General features: G+C 36.9%; 1 protein-coding gene across 2 annotated transcripts in view; it reads left to right on the top strand.

The window, feature by feature from the left end:
* Positions 1-12613, top strand: part of LOC138696724 (leucine-rich repeat-containing protein 4C-like) — an 89248-nt gene that overhangs the window by 36425 nt on the left and 40210 nt on the right. Inside the window, exon 1 of one of the 2 annotated variants that reach the window (XM_069822058.1) lies at positions 6877-7234. The exons of the other annotated variant lie outside the window; for it this stretch is intronic. The gene's annotated coding sequence lies outside the window, so the exon portion shown is untranslated. Of the gene's footprint in view, positions 1-6876; positions 7235-12613 lie in introns of those variants that run through there. 2 annotated transcript variants of the gene reach the window in all.

Here is a 12613-nt window from a genome sequence, read left to right as displayed (position 1 = left end):
AACTGCGATCGTCACATTCTGAAACAGTTTCTAGGAAAGAAATGATTGGCACTTCAGTTGCTACACTTTTGTATTCGTATGTTAATCGCTTATTCAGAGCTCGTTTTGTTAAACCTTGTCACGTATTTCATTCTCAAGCCAATTTTAATAGTACATTATGCAACGAGCCTGTAATGGTAGTAATTAAGACGCGAGTATGTTTATGAAACGAGCGCAAACGAGTTTCATAATTTTCATACGAGCGTCTTACCATTATAGGCAAGTTTCATACGACTTTTTATGCTCGACCATATTTCTAACTTGAAATTATTCATAAGTATTCATGTCATTGTTATGTGAGTGAGGAGCGGAACTGACCTTGTGCAATAGACTACCTCATAAATTGTGAGATGTGCGCAGACGCGAAAGTATTGATTTTTTCCGAGAAACAAATGTCGACGACCTTGATATAATCTAGAGAGTAAAATAAACATTAATCTTGATATAACCTTGAAATTGAATTCGACATTGAAAAACGAGATGACAAATTGAATTTATTTGAATATTATTTACAATTAACGCTAATTATTGTAGTAACAGAACTGACTTTATTTCAAATGTAGGTTATTTATTGTGCAATTGGTGAAATCGATACTTGCGCTTTCATATTGCTACAATGGTATGTTCTGATTGGTGGAAGACCTGAACTTTAATGAATAGGTGTACTTTAATGAGGTCCATTAAAGGGCTGCTATCAGGTGTGTAATTACTACATTTCGGCATGGTCGAGCATAAAATATATTTCGAATTTCAAAAACACTATCACAGTAGCTTAATAGTTCACTAATACGGGGTTCAGAGCATTTGGGCGTCTTTATTTATTATTTTATCATTTGTAAATAGTGTAGTTTCGTTGATAACAGCAGCCCATCTAGACTTGGAGATTAATAATAATTTCGAACTTTGACGTGTTTACAGCTCTGTTGATCTCTGTGTAATCCAAGTAACTGGAGCATCTGATAATCATACAATTCCAGGGAACACAATAGCAAACACCTTACTATAATAATACCGGACCGGTTCTAATCCATTTGCTCTCTTATCTGGTCACGTGTGTATATTTTTATGCTCGACCATGCCGAAATGTACTAATTATACACCTGGTAGCAGTCCTTTAATGCATGTCATTAAAGTACACCTACTCATTAAAGTACAGGTCTTCAGCCAATGATAACTCAGCTTACATGTGTTCAGCCAATGACGAGTCAGCTTTGTACCGTTATAAAACCGCAAGTATCGATTATTCTCGGATATGCAATCGAAAGAGAATTAGCGAAAAGTCACGGAGGCTGGAAATCCAATACTGTTGCAGAAGGTTATGTTCTGTTACTATAATAATTAGCGTTAATTGTAAATAATATTCAAATAAATTCAATTTGTCATCTCGTTTTTCAATGTCGAATTCAATTATCAAGGTTATAATATTATAATATTATCAAGTTTAACGGGATTACATCAAGGTCAATGACATTATTGTTCCTCGGAAAAAATCGATACTTTCACGTCTGCGCACATCTCACAATTCACGACCTAGAACAAGGTCACTTCCGATCTTGTCAGATACAAATAAAATATATACATCTGAATACCGGTAATTTCAAGTTAGAAATATGGTCGAGCATAAAAAGTCGTATGAAACTCGACTATAATGGTAATTAAGAAGCTCGTATGAAAATTATGAAACTCGCTTGCGCTCGTTTCATAAACATCCATACTCGCTTCTTAATTACTATCATTATAGGCTCGTTGCATAATGTACTATTAATACAGCATTGGATTTTTATTACACATTTTCATGAAATATGAACTAAAACTTAAAGAAAGGGAAACCATTTGCAATGTATCAGAATCCGAAGGATAATGAGACATCGTATGTTGAAATTTCAATGTAATTAGAGCTAAATAATATAAAATTGTATTCGGTTTAATAATTAGATGTTCTAAAATCATGTCGCAACCTTTTCAGACATATCGTTTTGCAGTAATTCCATAGTTGCAAAATTCAACCGGAGATCAGCAAACCATATGATGTCCTTGGCTTTCGATGCTCCTTGCACTTGCTGCATGAGCTTCTTTTGTTTCCTCCTGACACGTGAACAACTAAAACCGCTGAATACGTTGAATCTCACGTTAACTTCGATAAATATAGTTGCTGTAATGACTTTTAACGAGAGAACAAATTTCAAACCACCTTCTTCACTTTCAGTTCTAAGATGAATATCTTTTCACCAAATAGGTACGTTGTCATTTCAAGATAAGTGTAATAATAATACTAATAATAATAATAATAATAATAATAATAATAATAATAATAATAATAATAATTTATTTATTTAATCTGGCAGAGCTAAGGCCAGTAGGCCTTCTCTTCCGCCCAGCCAGACTCTAATTCTAATTGAATACAATTGCTTACATAATTATTACAATAATATCTAGACCATAAGACAACATGAAAGTAAATCATGAAAGTTGGATAAGTAATGTTAGTGTGACAATAATAAACATTGGTAAGAAATAGTTATAATAATAATAATAATAATAGTAGTAGTAGTAGTGGTAGTGGTGGTGGTGGAGGTGGTAGTGGTAGTTGTGGTAGTGGTAGCTGTTTCAGGTTTCTCAATGCTTAATGGTTATACATATCACAGATAAATATCTAAATTATCTCACCACTACTACTACTGCTGCTGCTGCTGCTGCTGCTACTGCTACTGTTACTGGTAGTAGTGGTGGTGGTGGTGGTGGTGGTGGTGGTGGTGGTGGTGGTGGTGGTGGTGGTGGTGGTGGTGGTGGTGGTGGTGGTGGTGGGTAGTGGGTAGTAGTGAGATAATTTAGATATTTATCTGTGATATGTATAACCATTAAACATTGAGAAACCTGAAACAGCTATTATTGTTAACAAGAATTGTTAGAAAAATATTTCGTTAGCCTATTCTTAAATTGGTTTGTTGTCTGACAGTCCCTGACATTACTCGGTAGGGAATTCCAAAGCCTAGGAACAGCCACAGTGAAAGAAGATGAATATGAGGATGTTCGGTGGGAGGGAATGGATAATATTGAGGAGTGTTGTGATCGTGTGTCTAGGTGGATAGATTTTAAAAACGAGACGCAAGATAGACAGGAGTGGAGAAATGCAATATGTGAAAGAGAAGGGAAAGACAGTGGATTTTCCTTCGATCTTCTAGACGGAGCCAAGACAACATTTCGAGGGATGGTGTTACGTGATCAGCCCGGCGAATATTGCAGACGAAACGGACGCACATATTATGAACACGTTGTAGTCTCTGCGCCGAAGTAACGCTTAGGTCAGTAGGCCTATGTCTAGTTATCAAGAACTTCGCTGAAGATAATTCGCCTTAGAGTGAAACCTGAAATTAATATTTGCCGCATTTTAGAATAATTTTTAAATTTGTGATTCAGAAATGGTCGTAGTTCAGGGTGTGAATGAAGTAGAATTTGGTTTTGTCCAGAGAGTTAAAATGGAAATTATGATGGAAAAAGTCGATATTGAGATAATTATTCTTTAGCTGCAGCCGTCTCTCCTAGTAATTCAATCATTTCTCCATCAAAGTGTCATGAGGATGACATATTACCCGGTCATTCCAGCTATTGGTGTGGTATAGGGGTTACGAGCGGAGAGTGGGTTCCAGCGCTGCTTGGGCCGATTAGTTATGATGGGCCTATTGTGTCTGATTTACTGAAAACTGAAAATGTTATGGAAAGTTAATGTAATAAAATGTTGTCGAAAAAATACGAGGTTTTAATGTACGATGCTTTTACATACATCTTAAGCAAAAATCCGATTTTCGTGACAGTTTTTAATGAAATGAAATAAAGAGAAGATTAGAGTGAAATGGAGAATGTTGGGGGACTGAAATTTATAACGTTGGAGGAAACAAGAGTACTCCAAGAAAAATCCTATACTCCGATCTTTCACAGCTTGTATGCAGTTTCCAATCAGGGACTGAACCCGTGTTTCCCTAACAATGAGTTACATGAGAAGCGACACTACAATCGCAATCTGAACCATCATATAACCACAGTCTAGTATATACAGTCACGAAGCTCAATATATAGAAAATATGCAGCCATAGATAGTTCTAACCACTAGGATCGCTACTATCGCCCCATTACAGACAATGCGAAATAGTATCGGCACAGTCTATTGTTCCTAGTACTTACTTACTTACAAATGCCTTTTAAGGAACCCGAAGGTTCATTGCCGCCCTCACATAAGCCCGCCATCGGTCCCTATCCTGTGCAAGATTAATCCAGTCTCTATCATCATACCCCACCTCCCTCAAATCCATTTTAATATTATCCTCCCAATTATTATCCTCCAATTATCCAACCAGATATGGAGGGTAGCTGCGAATATATTGAATAAGCAGTCGTGGACAGCCGATAAGGGGTGGTCCTCCAGCTTGGGGGTTGGGCGAAGGGCTAACAACCCATCACCGTAAAAAACAGCTTGTTACGAATCCCTACAATTGTTCCTAGTACCCTCAACAACTCAAGCTTCGTGACTGTGATATAACCTGCAGTTTGGCAACGTCTTGTTTGGAGTGTTGCCATGGAAATCGTATTTGCTCCATCGTCTCTACACAGAAAGTCATCGTTCAGTGTAAGTGCTAATTCAGTGCCCTCTTTACTGGCTCTCCATTCAGAACAATTCACACGTGTGAAAAGAAGACACGCTAATCAAAAACCACGCGTTTCCTTGAGCGCCTCGTCGCCATCTTGCAACAGAGATGAACTGTGTTCCTAACAGTTATAATTTGTACAGCTGTCTGTGTAGATGGTGTACCAGGAAATCATTCAGTTCAGTAACGATACTTGGTTAAACTAACCGTGACAGATTGTAAATAAATAAACAAAAAATGAACGTAACTAGATCTCTTGCCTATATAAAGAATGCATTATGGACGAGTACATAATAAACAATGAATTATGGACGAGTACATAATAAACAATGAATTATTAATGTAATAAATATTAGTCCAAATTAATAATAAGAAATAAGTGCATAATAATGAACACTATACATTCATTTCATTTATTCAAGGTAGGTCTTTCACTGCAAACTCAACATTCTCCAATTTTTCTTTTTTTCTGCCTTCCTCTTTGTCTCCGCATTCGATCTGTATATCTTAATATCGTCTATCATCTGATATCTTCTTCTGCCCCGAACTCTTCTCCCGTTCACCATTCCTTTCAGTGCATCCTTCAGCAGACAGTTTCTTTTCAGCCAGTGACACAGATAAATTCTTTTTCTCTTTCTGATCAGTAGAACAGTATACAGTAACTTAATAAATAATGATTCATTAGCAGGCTTCGAGACTTCGGACCCGATAGAGCAGTTCAGTGGCAAATCCGCATAACGGCGTACTGAGTATAGTGGTAAAGCGTACAGTGGGTGGGGGTACTGTAGAATGAATGCCAACAAATACGCAAAGGAAAACGCTCTGGATTTGATGATTCTGACGAATAATTTGGTTTTCATACCAACTGTGTCTGAAACTATTACACGGTTAGAGAAGTCGGCGGAAGAGATGCCGGAAGCCCTCAAATTAATTTAGAAAATGATGCAGAGAATTAATGAGACATACCGGTTACTGAACGTGTAAATCAATTTTATGTAAAAATAACGGATATGGAACATTGTGTAGCAAATTAGTGGACATAGAGTCACCCGAGAATAAAGGACCGTCTCTTAGAGACTGCAATGATGTTATGTTTATTCGTTTTGCTCCCATCACGTCATGCGACGTTGAGCGCAGCTTTCTACTGTACAGACTTTGTTTTGCAGATAAATGAAAAATATTTACGTTTGAGACACTGAGAATGTATCTTGTAGTAGGTATATTGCAATTCGGTACTGTAACTGCACTTCCTAAAGACGACCAATAGGATAAATGAAAAAATTAAAATTACTACATGCTTATTTCCACCATTAACACTATGTATAATTAAACACAAATGCTTATAAAAGACAGAAGAATAAATGCTTTTCACATTCTTTTGACATCATCATTGTGTAATGTATATTTACTTTCAGAATGTACATATGTGTGTTTCCCCATACTACCGTACTCTACTCTAAATAGCAACGTTGTTACCTCAACACATCTCTATCTACCTGCAGCGAGTCAACAACCTATAGTGCATGCACAGTAAACTTATTGTATCGGGTCCAAAGTCTCGAAGCCTGTTCATTAGAGTAGTGGGGAGATGCACCGTCATGCTCAAACCACATGCTACGTCGCATCGCGTAAGGGATGTCTTCCAGGAGGACGGGCAGATTTTCCCTCAGAAGCAGGGTATAGCTTCTATCAATCAGATACATTACGTTCATTACCCCATTTAATCTGGTTGGTTCCTATCTTTATTTTAATTGCCTTGATCCCCTTTATCACGGCCTGTGATTATTGGAAGGCATTTTTCGTACACTCTGTATATTGAAGTCTTTCATGGACAACAGTGTTGTGGCCCCAGGGCTGGGGATGAAAGTTCGCAGCCAGATCAGGGATCTGACGCATGAAATTAAATATCAGAAATCGAGAGTGCATATTTGTTGTCTCTGAGATAAGGGACGGGAGGTGTGTGCTGCAAGAATTAGATAAATCGTTGTGACAGTAATATACGATTCTGATGCTTAAAGAAACTGAGAAATTTGCTGGGTGTCTGTCATAAGTATTAAAGGATTGAGATAACGAGACTTGGAAATGCAGCGATAACATTACGACCTCCCATCTGAACATTTTGTAGATAGATGATGAAACAACAGTTCCACGTTCCTTATTCCTACAAACAGCAGCAAGTTTTCATAATGGCGTAAGTTAAAAATTCCATGTCATTGACTGTCTTTTGTGATGCATTTATAATAGGCTATAACTGCACAGTTTTTTGGTGTAAAATTGTTAACCTGCTTCAAGGACTGTGTTCTTTGATCCGTCACGTTGTAAGTAATTAGTGTGGGAATAATCCTGAATCGAAAGCAGATGTTCAGAAGTACCGCGAACTTTCCTGCTATGTCTGCGAGGGCACAGCTTATACATAAATGTGGCACAAGGAAGGCAGGAAGATGAATTTCTACGCCTCTATCTGCAATAGACTGGGCCTCTAGATTGTAGCTGTGAAGAAGAAAAGCATGGAATTTCCTAGAAAACTTTTCTAGCCACATCATTAAATACACCAGGTAAGCATTCAGGGTATTAGAAAACGCTAGCCATGAGGTTCGGGTTTACAGTCACTTGCGACTTTCTTACATTGGGCGCAGCGTACCATCGTCATCATTAAGGGGCGGATGTTGATGAAAAGTCATCTTCTTCTTCAAATGTTAATATCAACGTAAAAAAATAATTTCTTATACCGGTATTACATTTTTTGAACTAATATGTCATTTTTATATTTGTTTCGGCATTTTGTGATCATTTTTAATACTTCGAAGAACTTTTAGATAATTTGAAATGCATTTTAGTTTTTTATCTACCGATAGGTCGTTAAATCATTTTCTAAGCAAATAGGTCAGCAGTAATTACCTACTGAATAAGTGAATAACAGTGAAGTTTAAGTTTTATAGTTTGGAACAGACTCTGAAGCCCATCCCTCATTCCACTGAAGACTTCACTTCACACAACGGAAGTAATATAAAATGCTTGACAACAGCTTAGTTTAAGTGAAGGCTTTGACCTCTTCTGTTCTGTACCAGAGCGTCTTCAGAATTTACGTTTGGAAGGCGAGAAACTTTTACAATGTCCTGGACAGGACTTGTGTCCTCAATAAGGTTCGGAAGGGATGTCTACTGTATTAGACAGTGTTTTTAACACAAAGATTGCAAAAATGCACCCTGCGCCCACAATTTTTTTGTCATTCATACTCATCTGGAAGATCTGGTAACAAAGTGAAGCACGGAAGGAGGAGGAGACGAAGAATGAAGGCACTGACATGGACCACCCCTAATTGAAACACATTGTAAACCCTCATTAAAATCTATAGTTTTCCCTTAAAACCTTCCACGTTCTTTTCCTTTATCTTAGCCATATTCTAGGAAGTTGCCTCCTCTGTCCTAAATTTGCAGGGCAGTCATTGAAACAAGGTGACTAATTTTCAAGAGGTTGTGGTGCAAGTACGGTGGATAATATTTAAATGTCATTTTCTTATAATTGTATGTCATTTTTCCAGTTTAAGGGCATTTTAATGATAATTTTAAGTAGATTTTTAGGTCATCAACATCCGTCCCTTAGTCGTCATTATAATTATCATCATCTTTTGTGCTGTAGCCCAAGCTGAATCTTAGCATCTTCAACAATCCTCTTCCAAGTAGATTTTCCTTTATTTTCCTTCAGTTTCGAATACTCATTTTGTTCAGATCGTTCGTTATTGTTATTACACCTTCTAACAATCTCAGTTTCGGTCGCCCAGGTTTTCTTTAGCCTTATGTCTTGCTGAACAAGGATATTCTAGGGATATCACTTTCCTTCATCCTCGTTAGGTGTCCTAACGATCTTATTTTTGAGCAGCTATATTGTGTGCAATATACTTATGATATAACTCATTGTTATATCCGTGGCTATCGTGACGTTTCGGCCTTATTTCATTGACAGTTCAGCTTGTATAGTACGGCGCTGTGGATTGAGCTTCGGCGTAGCTCAATGGTTAGAGCGCTTGGTACGTAGAACAAAGGACTCGGGTTCGATCCCCGGCGCCGGAGCGAATTTTTCTCCTCTAATATCAATTATCGAAATCAAGTTTTATCAGCATCAATATATATATATATATATATATATATATATATATATATATTCGTGTAGTAGAGGAAGTAGAAATTACTCAAAGGAGTGAAAACATCCTTCTTTTCCTACCTCCAAAAATATTCAGAACGCACAAATCAGCTAGGAATAGGTTTACACCAGAAGCTATAGAATAAAACTTGTGTTGGACAAAGACCGTGTCAAGCAAGGTTTACATGTACGTTTCTGTGGAATACTAGACGTGTTCTACTTTAACTTGTCTTTTCACATAAAATAACGTGACTATCGACGGATTTACGCCGGTTGGGCAAGACCACATTTTGCAATAGCACGCCGCCTTATCAAACACGTTAGTCATCGACTTCTGTTTACGTAGGTACGAAAATACATTGACGTTTGTCATCGCAGATTGTCATACAGGACAATGTAATACATAGTAGAGGTGAAATGGTCTGTAGTGATTTACTAGAAATATTTGTGTCCGAGTAACCACTTAACTTTCCTTTCCCATTTAGAGTTACTTGAACTACAGGACGTTTAAAGTAATCTTTGTTATTTTAGAAGCATTTCCAAATATAATGAAAATGTCATGCGGGGCACACGCCTACGAGGCTCAAGAAATTACAAAATAATGTTAACCTGTAAAAATATTTAATATTATTTTGTAATTTATTGAGTTTACTTTTGATACCAAATGTAATAAATTTGATACAAACTTAAAACAGTAAAAAAGAAAAAGGAAATACTTCAGACGTCACGAAAGCGCGTGGCGGGCATGGAGGTAAGGCTCGACGCTTTCATGATCTGGACACTATAGTCGCGTCGCTGTTATTTCCGGCGTGACTCCTCCTCTTTGCTTATGCCTTAGGAAGTGAAGGCTCTATAAAGTCTAGGTAGGTAGTATCGTTCGCTACTTTTGTTCTTTCGTTGCCGAGCTACCAGACGAGGAATCTATTTGCCGCACCGTTAAATATTATCATGTCGTAGCTCCTATGATAATAAATCAAACGCACTGTAATTGAGCAAATAATTGAGCGGTAAATAACGTCCTCGTGTGCTTTCTGCGAACGCCAACGAAAGAACAAAAATGGCGGGTGATTGTATTAAGTATTTATCGAGCCTTAGGAAGTGCATAACGTCATCAGTAGCGAATGGCAAGACGTACACTTTTAAATGTAGCCTACCTGCAACGTGATTGGCTGCCGGAAATAAGAGCGACGGGACTATAGACTGAGATGGTGTGATCGGGATCACCCTCCGATCGTCTTCTTACCCCAGGAAAGCCCCAATACTCAATTTTACAAGAGGTTGAGTGAGCTCTGAGGCCGTTATTGAAGTTTGGCAAAGACAAAAATCTCACCACCATGAGGGATCTCCCAATACATATGCAGTGGCTTTACCAAATAGACTAGTCGGTACCTTGAACTGCAACAGTACATAACATTATGTTGGTACCGCACTATAGCGTCGTGGTCTGGACTCGCGTTGCCGAACGAGCTTCTCTGGTTGGAGTTCTCATGTGGAAGGAATTTTCTCACGAACTTTAGGCCAGTTTATGGGGCCTATTCAGCAGGGAGTTAACTCTAGGTAGCAAAATCCGGTTTCGAAAAAATGACCACACGGTATTTCTGTACTGGTTGGATTTCGTTCACTTCTGCTGAGGCATGTGAACGTCTGGTCGACCTTGGCCCTTCATGGGCTGTTCCACCACGGATTACTATAAAAATTTTGGTATCTATTTTCGTCTATTGTATTACCTACTTTTTCTGTGTAGTTCAAACAAAGAATTAAGAATGGAAAGGTCATCAGAAAGAGTGGAATAAAGATAAAAAAAAAATAGAGAATTGAAAATTTTTTTTGAATTTACAATTCATGTTTTGATTTTCAGGTAAGTGAGTTATTAGATACAATAAATAATGTTAAAATGTTCAATCTTATGAATTATCAATTTAATATTAACATTTATTAATACATGCTAAATATAAATAATGTATAAACGTTTTCGCCTTTTACGGCATCATCAGATACAATTATTTGTTTCTAAGATATCAAAATTACATAGTGGAATTTTTGTTCTCCCTTATAGTAAACTATGAAATTGGTGTTGTAATAATAAGTCGTAATATGTAATGACTGACGAGTTTGATGTAGGCCTATTTTACTTGTAAAAATTTTTAGATTATAAATAAGTCTACATTGTATATTCTATTTAGTATTGAAATACATAAAACTCGTGTTACAATGGTTTCAGTTGCATGTGTATTTTAAATTGTCACAATTTTAATTCCAAATACGTAAACCAAGACAAAAATAAATATGTAGGAAAGAAATATAATAAGAAAATATGTAGGTAAAAGAAAGGAAAGAAAGAAAATAAAGTGGAGTTACTGTTTATCTAAAACGGAAGAAGACGGGAGTGCAAGAACAAAGGGATTAGTCATTAAAAGGAAGGTGTAGTCATCCTGATAGGAACGAGCCATAGTTCAATTAACTACTTTTATACTCATAATTACTGCCATAAAAGTTTCTGATATGTAAGCCTGACGGCAATGAAGCCTGTTTCCACGAATCCTTTAAACGACTTGGCATATTCCAAATGTATAGAAGTAAATGTCGTCTCGTTTCGTTAATACATGCGATATTGGAACTAAAAAAAAGTGGCAACGCTGTCCAGAACCCATAAGTTTTACAGATTACGATACCTTCACCTGGAGCTCAGTAAGAAGAAACAGATTTAATGACGTCACAAAGTAATTACCGGAACGCCATGTGCCGTATTTACATGGTAATGCGTGCCAGATATTTGAATACACTTAAGCCGAACAAAGGAAGGTACTTAGAAATGATCTCTAAAGCTATATTGGTCGCCATACAAATGGTTCTACGTGTAACAAGGCCTTTTTAGGATTCGTAATAAGCTTTGACTCGTACAGAAAGCGGTATGAAAGTAATTTTAGCCTGCTTCTCGACAGAAATACTAAAATGAATTACAATCCGGTTGATTGAAAACCCTAGATAAGTAAGAAATCCATATCAAGATGACGCATACTTCAGGTTCTTTCATGATGCTGGTAATTCTATTTTCGTTTAAAGTTTACAGTTTATTTGCTTGAACTGACATTAATTTTATGAACCAAATTAAGGAGGTCCGAATGCACACACAAGACAAATTTTATAATCTAAGAAATAATGCATTTAACCTCGCTTATAAACCGTGCCGTTGAAGTTGTACGAGTATGTCTGATATAACACATGCGCCGAGAACAGCATTGGCGTTCTTCAGGATATGTGATCACCAGAGACCGGAACTTTGGCAGAATGCCTTTTTAAATGTGTTAAATCTATCTTCATTTTGAAAATAAATCCGTACGAATTATACCTTTGTGACTGAAACGTCACAGTTTTATGTAGACCTTTGCCTTTTTTAATATAAATGCCTAATTTACAAAATAAATGCTTGTTTTTGCCTTTATTTGATTATTTATCTATTATTTGTTAATTTATTATTAAAAATTGCCTACAGGTATATTTTAATTTATTTCTACAACCGCTACAATGAAAGTGACTTCACCGAATGTATATTATTGTCTTTCAGTCAGTTCATATTCTCTTTGCAACAATGAATGCTGCCGTGCAAACAAATGTATAACAGTAAGCGTTTTAATTATAGCTTGTTTTTATTTGACAAGGCAACAATGAGTGTGGGTTTAACGTTACTTTTAACGGACACAGTACACAATACATCTACATACGCCGATCACATAACCAATGCTAACTATACATACAATAACATAAATGCGGACATGGAAATCCTACACATACAA

This window comes from Periplaneta americana, chromosome 3 (genome assembly GCF_040183065.1).
Source record: "Periplaneta americana isolate PAMFEO1 chromosome 3, P.americana_PAMFEO1_priV1, whole genome shotgun sequence".
In the NCBI taxonomy this organism is placed as follows: Eukaryota; Metazoa; Arthropoda; class Insecta; order Blattodea; family Blattidae; genus Periplaneta; species Periplaneta americana.
Note: the sequence above shows the minus strand (reverse complement) of the source record. Positions and strands in the feature narration are given on the sequence as shown.